The 8,099-nt window shown below is 45.6% G+C and overlaps 1 non-coding gene across 1 annotated transcript; it reads left to right on the top strand.

Annotated features, from left to right (window-relative positions):
• The first annotated feature begins 220 nt into the window (after positions 1-220).
• trnak-cuu (transfer RNA lysine (anticodon CUU)) lies at positions 221-293 on the top strand. The gene has a single exon. It is a non-coding gene; the product is annotated as a tRNA-Lys (tRNA).
• The last annotated feature ends 7,806 nt before the right edge of the window (positions 294-8,099 follow it).

Here is an 8,099-nt window from a genome sequence, read left to right on the forward strand (position 1 = left end):
ACTGCGCACAGTTTTGGTCTCCTTTTCTGAGGAAGGTCACACTTGCCTTGGAGGTGGTGCAACGGAGGTTTACCAGATCGATTCCTGGGATGAGAGGACTGTCCTCTGGTGAGAGATTGTGTAGAATATGCCGATACTCTCTGGAATTTCGAAGAATGAGAGGTGATCTCATTGAAACGGACAATATTCTGATGGGGATTGACAGAGTAAATGTTGAGAAGCCCGGCTAGCTCAGTCGGTAGAGCATGAGACTCTTAATCTTAGGGTAGTGGGTTCGAGCCCCACGTTGTGCGATTACTTTTCATTCAACTTTTATGTTGCTTTTGCGGGTCAATATCATTAATGAACCCATGATCTTCTTTTGCACAATGATAAAAATGCGAACTGAGGGAGAATTGATAATTTAATCAAATAATGAAAGCAGTGCCTCAGACCGCTCGGCCGTCCTTACTGTTAGATGTTCCAGATACAAGTTATTGCTCTGGAAAGTTTCAGACCGGGCACTTGTTCAGGGCTGCTGGAAGGCCCAGTGACCGGGATAACCTCTTCCCCGGGGTTTTACTGAGCCTGTGCTCGGTGTACGGGGAGCTTTGGTCCTGGTCCGAGGTAGCTTGTATCCCAGGGATGGACAATAACCCTCTGAGCGCTGGAACTGGGGAAGAGCGAATAATTAATGAGTTGTTTGTGGGTTTCAAATGCAGCTTCGATCCGCTGGTGTAAACCGATCGTGTTGTTTCACGGAATGAATGAAATGCTGACAGGGACAGTCAAAACTTCAAAAAGTGAACTTTAATAACTCATGAAACTTTAATCCTTGATGAATTTTTACCCCCGATCTGATTTTACACAATCTGTATTGGAGGAGACTGGTTTTAAATGTGCATTGCTCATTCAACAATGTATCCAAAACAGTTTTTATTGCAGACAAGTTTTTGTTTGAGAAATAATGTTTCTGCGCAGGCTTGAACCGGGAACTTTGCACGTGTGAAGGAAATGTGATAACCTTCACACGACAGAAATTGCTGCTTAGCTCAGTGCCCAGAGAGAAGTGTTCAGCAACAAGCTGAAATGCACAATCCCTCTCTCTGCAAAAAGTTCCTTTCACAAATATTTCTCTGACCAGAACGGCACCAAGCAACAATGTCCTCCTTTCAAAGTCATTAAACTCCCCAATTTCCACGTCTGCAATTTTAAGGACAAGGACTGAAAGCGCTTTGCGATCAGAAAATTGCAGGAAACCCTTTGCGGTTAATGGCAGGGCTTTTGATGGTTGATTTCTGTTCACATCTTGTGTTATGTATTTAACACTTGACAACCTGTGCACACCATCATCAGAGGGCCTACCTTTCGGAGTCCCAAGGGATCCCAGTATCCCTTGGGAGTACGGTATGTAAGCAGGCCACCCATGAGGTACCTGTTCTTTGGAGTCTTATTAAAGGAGCTAAGGTCACACTTACTCAGTGTTCACAATAATAACTTTCATCCTTTATTATGAACATATCAATTGGTGACGAGACAATGAACAACCACGCAAAAATGCAAGGAACAGTTGGTATCCTGGAGAGGTTCTCAGAAGTGGACGATTGCGGAGCCTTTGTGGAGATACTCGACCAATACTTCGTGGCCAACGAGCTAGAAGGCGACGAGAACACGGCCAAATGAAGGGCGATCCTCCTTACCGTCTGTGGGGCACCAACCTATGGCCTCATGAAGAATCTTCTAGCTCTGGTGACACCAACAACTAAATCCTATGAAGAATTGTGTACGCTGGTCTGCGAGCATCTAAATCCTAAAGAAAGCGATCTGATAGCGAGGTATCGGATCTACACGTGCCAACGGTCGGAGGGCCAGGAAGTGGCGAGCTATGTCGCCGAATTAAGGTGCCTCGCAGGACATTGCGAATTTGAGGGATTCCCAGAACAAATGCTGAGAGACATTTTCATGCTAGGCATTGGCCATGAGATAATTCTTCGCAAACTGTTGACTCTCAGAATCTAAGCAAAGCCATAACGATCGGTCAGACAATTTCCACCAGTTCCTTTAAACCCAGTAACGTAATTTATTTCTCGTGGACTGGATGGAGGACCATGGTCCATGTAAAAAATTGTTATCGTTTTCCATGAAGTAAATGTTCATAAAAGAGTTGGAGTGGGAACTCACTGGATAACAGCACAGCTGGCAATGTTTGCGGAATATATTCGTGCAGCCAATACGCACAATGACAACCTGGAACTGTGCGGCACTGAATCCTCGGGGAAAACAGTTAAAGGCTTCGTCCCTGGGTGGGCTCAAACTACCAACCGTTCGGTTAACAGCTGAATGCGCTGACCCATTGCGCCACAGAGACTAACTTAAATGCAAACTGCAAGACATTCCAAACCAGGGTGTCAGTCAGTTAAAGCTTCAGATTGCTCCGACCGGGATGGAACTTGTCTACTCTCAGTTGTACTTTTCCCAAATAAAGGGAGGGACATTCATTGTGGATGCATGGAAGCAGTCTGGTCCCGCACACTGCAGACACTTCCATGTCACCACCAACCAGCTCTCCCACAACTGGTGTGATCTACCTTCCAGCCTTCCGGTGCCTTGTCTGTGACAAAGTATACTGATTGTCCCAAAGCCAGTCGTCGGTTTTAATAACTTTTCACCTCCTGACTGCAGATATTCCTGTGATTAAACCTGAACAAAAGGATTACAGGGACAGTTGGATTCATCATTTCTTTGCTTGGTGAAATTTCAAAGATTGAAAGTGACGTACATCAACCCCAAACCTCGTCAACTACTCGCGAACCGCTGCACGCTGCTCCCGTGAGTTGGAAGCCTAGTTGCTATTTCAAGCTTGAATACAGGTACAAGCAGAATTCATTCAAAGAAAGTCCAAGTCCCTGATTATTTGCACCGAACTCCTTCGCAAAGAGTTGAGGTTCGTGTGGGGTGATTTGGGCACATCTTTCCCCACACTACAACACTTCAAACATAACTCAACGACTGTAAAGTGCTTTGGGGCATCATGAGTTCCTGAAAGGTGTTGCAGAAATGCAAGTCCTTCTTTGCAAAAGTTCGATGTCATTTCAAAATTGGCGGCAGAATAGTGGGCTCGCCGGGATCTCTCGCAAATTTCAATTAACAAGCCAGAAACGAGAATAATCCCCCTTGACCAACATGCTAACTTTTTGACAAACTTGGAGATAAGGTGTAATTTTTGTAAAAGCATTTTTTGTGTGTAGCTATTCTTGGCAGAAGGAGCACATGAGATCGATTCAGTGACTTTGCTTTTTCGACCTGTCTTCTGAAGCGCCGCACAGTCCCACTCCGACAGTCAATGAGCTGTTGGGACGTTAGTGTATCCAGGCTGTGGGTGGCCACCCCGAGCGCAGCAGAGGGTTTTCTGCATTAGTTCTGGGTGGGGACAGTATTTCCCCTTCTCTCTTCCTCTTGTCTGTATCGTTGAGCTTTGGATCTCTATTTATTCCCCTGTCTCAGTTTCTAGTGTTTAAAATGGAACAAAAGATGAAATGGGTGTTACTGTGGAACAATTTCTCCGCTCAAAGTTAGATGCACGACCGTCGCGCCAGGAGGCCTCGGCAGCGCGCCGTTGATATTCAGGTCCATAAATAAATATATATTTTTATATTTATACAAATTATCGAAGCTGTTCTCTGGTCGAGTGGTTCAGATCTCGAGCATTAAACTTCTTTCCATTCTCAATCAGTTCATCGCAGAAAAATAATTGAGGTGTGTGAGAGGATTAATGATTGCTGTAATCGCCGTTAATAACCCAACTACTATCTGTTACAGAACGAGCTTACACACTCTGCCGCTTCTCCTGCCCTTTGCCGGACAGGTGTTCGGGGTTTAATTTTACAAACTGGGTGAGTTAGCTGATCGCGGGGAGACGGTAGGAGCCTCTGTGATCCCACTGTGAGGAAGTGGAAGTGAACACGGTGGCTGGGTGATCCGTGATATTTCTGTAAAGGCAGCGGAGGAGAAGGATTGAGAGCTTTGAGTGTGGGACAGAAATTGTTTAAGGTGAGCCAGGACATTCCCGATCAGCACAAAGGGAGCTCACTGGTCAGCTCCCCTCTGTTGGGGCTGCTTTGCCAGAGGTTTCCGCAGTGTAGCAGCTGTCACGTTTGCTCTATCCGTGTCAGGTCCCTGGTTCGATCCCAAGTGGGAGCATTATGTATAAACTTGCTGTGGATGAACAATGGGAGGTGAGGTGTATCTCCTGGCAAATGCTGCCTGACCTGCTGAGATTTCAAGCATTTGCTGTATTTATTGATTAAAGTATCGACTCTCCCTCAGTTAGCATTTCTTTCATTGTGCAAACGAAGGTGATGGGTTAATTAATGATGCTATCCCGTGAAAGCAACACAAAAGTTTAACAAATAAACATATGGTGACTGGCAGGTGAGCGCTGCTTCTGACACCCGGTGGGAATAGGCGGGGATTTTAAAGCCACTTTTATTGCAGAACCTTCATATAGACGAACATCTCAGACTCAGTGTTTAGGCCTCGTGGTGCAGCGGTGGTGTGTCTGCCTCTTGATCAGTAAGTTGCATGTTTAAATCATGTTGAGCTCCCTGTCCTTTTGGGTAATTCCAGAATTAATATTTTCTTTGCTGTTTCGCAATAACCAGACCCTTGCTCCAAGGTCTGTCTCACTGCTTCCCCGGTGTGAGGCAGAGATACGCCTGCTGTCCTCATTTACTTCATGTGACAGGACACAAAAGTTCAAAATCAAACTGCAGGTGGCCACACATAATATTGAGCAGTCAGGATGGCCGAGCGGTCTAAGTTGCTGCATTCAGGGTGCAGTCTGCTTTGAAAGCGTGGGTTCCGTAGTGTAGTGGTCATCATATTCGCTTAACACGCAAAAGGTTCCCGTTTAAAAACAGCTGAAAACGTACTCAATTAAATATGAGAAGCATTGAATAACGTGCATTTCTGGTTAAGTATTAACAAAGCACAATGTCTCCCAGTCCTGCTATATTTACTGAATAGTCTGTACAGTTCGGTACAGATTCGAACTCTACAGTTTCCAGCCCTGACGGTGCAGAAAGCCCCTCTCAAAGCTACACATTCCAGCTGCTTTCAGTTGAGTTGTGAGAGATTATTGACGGATCCTGCAGCTGTGAAAAGGAAAGATGTGTGAGAGGGGTCATCAAACGAGGCCATGTGGGTTGAATTAAAGAACAAAAAAGGGGCGATCACACTACTGGGAGTGCATTGTAGACCCCCAGGCAGTTAGAGGGAGATATAAGAACAAATATATGGGCAGAATGTTGAGAAGTGCAAACCTATAGAGCTGTAATAGTGGAGGATTTCAACTACCCGAATATTAACTGGGAAAATGATAGTGTGAATGGTACAGATGGTGGAGAATTCCTAAAATGCATTCAGGAGAACTTCTTTATCCAGTATGCAACAAGCCCATCATGGGAGGGGCGGTTCTGGACTGGGTCTTGTGATCGAAGAGGGGCAGGTAGAAGGGGTATCAGTGGGAGAGCATTTTGGTGCGAGTGATCATACTCAGTAAGGTTTAGGGTAGTTATAGAAAAGGACAAAGGGGAACAGGAATACAAGTTCTCAATTTGGGTAAAGCCAATTTTGCTGAGCTGAGATGGAATTTTGCCAAAGTGGACTGAGAACAGCTGCTTGCTGGTAAATCAGTGTCAGAGCAGTGGGATGCATTCAAGGAGGAGATCCTGAGGGTACAGAGCAAGTATGTCCCCTTAAAACAAAGGTGGGACTAACAAATCTAGAGCTCCTGGGATGTCAGGGGACATACAGGGAAAGTTATCGAAAAAAAGGAAAGCTTATGACAGATACGGATAACTCAATACTGCAGAAACTCTAGAGGTGCAGAGGTGCAATTAAAAAATATATCAGGAAAGCAAAGAGAGAGCATGAGAGAATGTTGGCAATTAAATCTGGAAAAAAACCAAAGATGTTTTACAAATACATTAAGAGCACGATGATAACAAGATAAAGAGTGGGGCCTATTAGAGTCCATACGGGGAATCAGTGCGCGGAGGCGGAAGACGTGGGTAGGATTCTTTATGAATACTTTGCATCTGATTTCACAAAAGAGAGGGGCGATGTGGACTTTGCAATGAGGGTGGAGAAGTGTGAAATATTAGATGAAATAAACATAGTGAGAGAGGAAGTAGTGGTGGCTTAGCAGCTTTGACAGTGGATAAATCCCCAGGCCCGGAAAAAATGTAATCCAGGCTGATAAGAGCAGCAAAAGAGGAAATAGCAGAGGCTCTGACCACCATTGTCCAATCCTCACTGGCTACAGGTGCAGGGCCAGAGGATTGGAGCACTGCTAACGTTGTACCTTTGTTTAAAAAGGGAGAAAGGGATTGAGTAAATACAGGCTGGCCAGCCGAACCTTTTACAATTATTAGGAAAAATCCTGAGGGACAGGATAAATCTTCATTTGGAAAGACATGGATTAATCAAGGATAGTCAACATGAATTTGTCAAGGGAAGGTCTGACTAAGTTGATTGCATTTTTCGAGGAGGTAACCAGGAGGATTGATGAGGGCAGTGGTATGATGTAATGTATATGCACTTTAGCAAAGCTTTTGATAAGGTCGCACTTGGCAGACTGGTTACGAATGTAAAAGCCCATGGGATGCAAGGGCAAAGTGGCAAGTTGGGTCCAAAATTTGTTCAGAGGCAGGAATCAAAGCGTAATGGTTGATGGGTGATTTTGTGATCCAGTGGGGTTCCGCAGGGCTCAGTGCTGGGTCTCTTGTTTTTTGTGGTATACATCAATGACTTGGACTGAAATGTTGAGGGTATGAGTAAGACGTTTGCAGATGACACTAAAATAGGCTGAGTGGTTGATAATGAAGAAGAAAGTGGCGGACTACAGGAAGATATCAATGGACGTCTCAAGGTGCTTTGCAGCCAATGAAGTACTTTTTGAAGTGCGGTCACTCTTGTAGTGTGGGAGACACAGCCGCCAATTTGCACACGGCAGGCTCCGAAAGGCAGCAGTGTGATGATGACCAGATCATCTGTCTCTGTGATGTTGATTCAGGGATAAATATTGACCAGGACACGAATCCTGGCCACATTGATCCTCCCACCACTTCACACTGTTCTCCGAGGGACCAGCGCGATTATACTAAAACAACAAGCGAAGTTGGTAAGCTATCCATGCAGTCTATCGGAATCCAGCCACACCACCTTATACCACGGGTAACATCTCTCCATGGATTCTGGAATCTGGATCAACAAACCATAATCACATCTTATAAGGGATTCCGGGAGTTGCTTCAAGTTTTATTCCATATATGTTAACAGTTTTATGTTAACCCTGGTCGTCATTTTGGAGCGTGAGCAAGAACATCGGCAGGGCCCAGGTACAGAGGAGTGGAAGGTCGGGGCGGATGAGCGGCGAGTGTTTGTGGCGAGATGCGGTGAATGTTTATGGTGGAAGAGCGGTGACAGATCGTGGAGGAGTATGACAGATGAGGGAACGGGGCCCAGAAGAGCCGAGGGCCCAGGGGCAGCACGGGCCCAGCCCACATTGCGATATGTGTGGGCACTGGGTCCATGCAGCAGAGCTGGTCTCCTGTCGTCTTGGTTAACCCTTTCCACTGGACCAAGACCCATCTCTGTCAAGCCCGTGTGGTGACTGATGTGCAACGGTCACCCCACGTTAAAAAAATCCACACAAAGGCATCTTCCATCCCCTCAATTGGATTCAGGACCGGAACATCGGGTCCTTCATCGAAACACCTGTGAACTCATCGAGGGACCGCCTATGATGATGATGATCAATGTACTGGTCAGTTGGGCAGAACTGTGGCAAATGGAATTCAATCCGGATAAGTGTGAGGTAATGCATTTGGGGAGGTTTAACATGGCAAGGGAATACACATTAAATGGTACGACACTGAAAAGTGTAGAGGAACAAAGGGACCTTGGAATGCAGGTCCGCAGATCCCTGAAGGTAGCAGACCAGGTAGTTAATTTGGTTAAGAAGGCATATGGAATACTTACCTATATTAGTCAAGGCATGGAATATAAGAGCAAGGAGGTTATGCTTGAACTGTACAAAACACTGGCTACACCACAGC

Source organism: Pristiophorus japonicus, unplaced genomic scaffold, assembly GCF_044704955.1.
Source record: "Pristiophorus japonicus isolate sPriJap1 unplaced genomic scaffold, sPriJap1.hap1 HAP1_SCAFFOLD_262, whole genome shotgun sequence".
Taxonomy (NCBI): Eukaryota; Metazoa; Chordata; class Chondrichthyes; family Pristiophoridae; genus Pristiophorus; species Pristiophorus japonicus.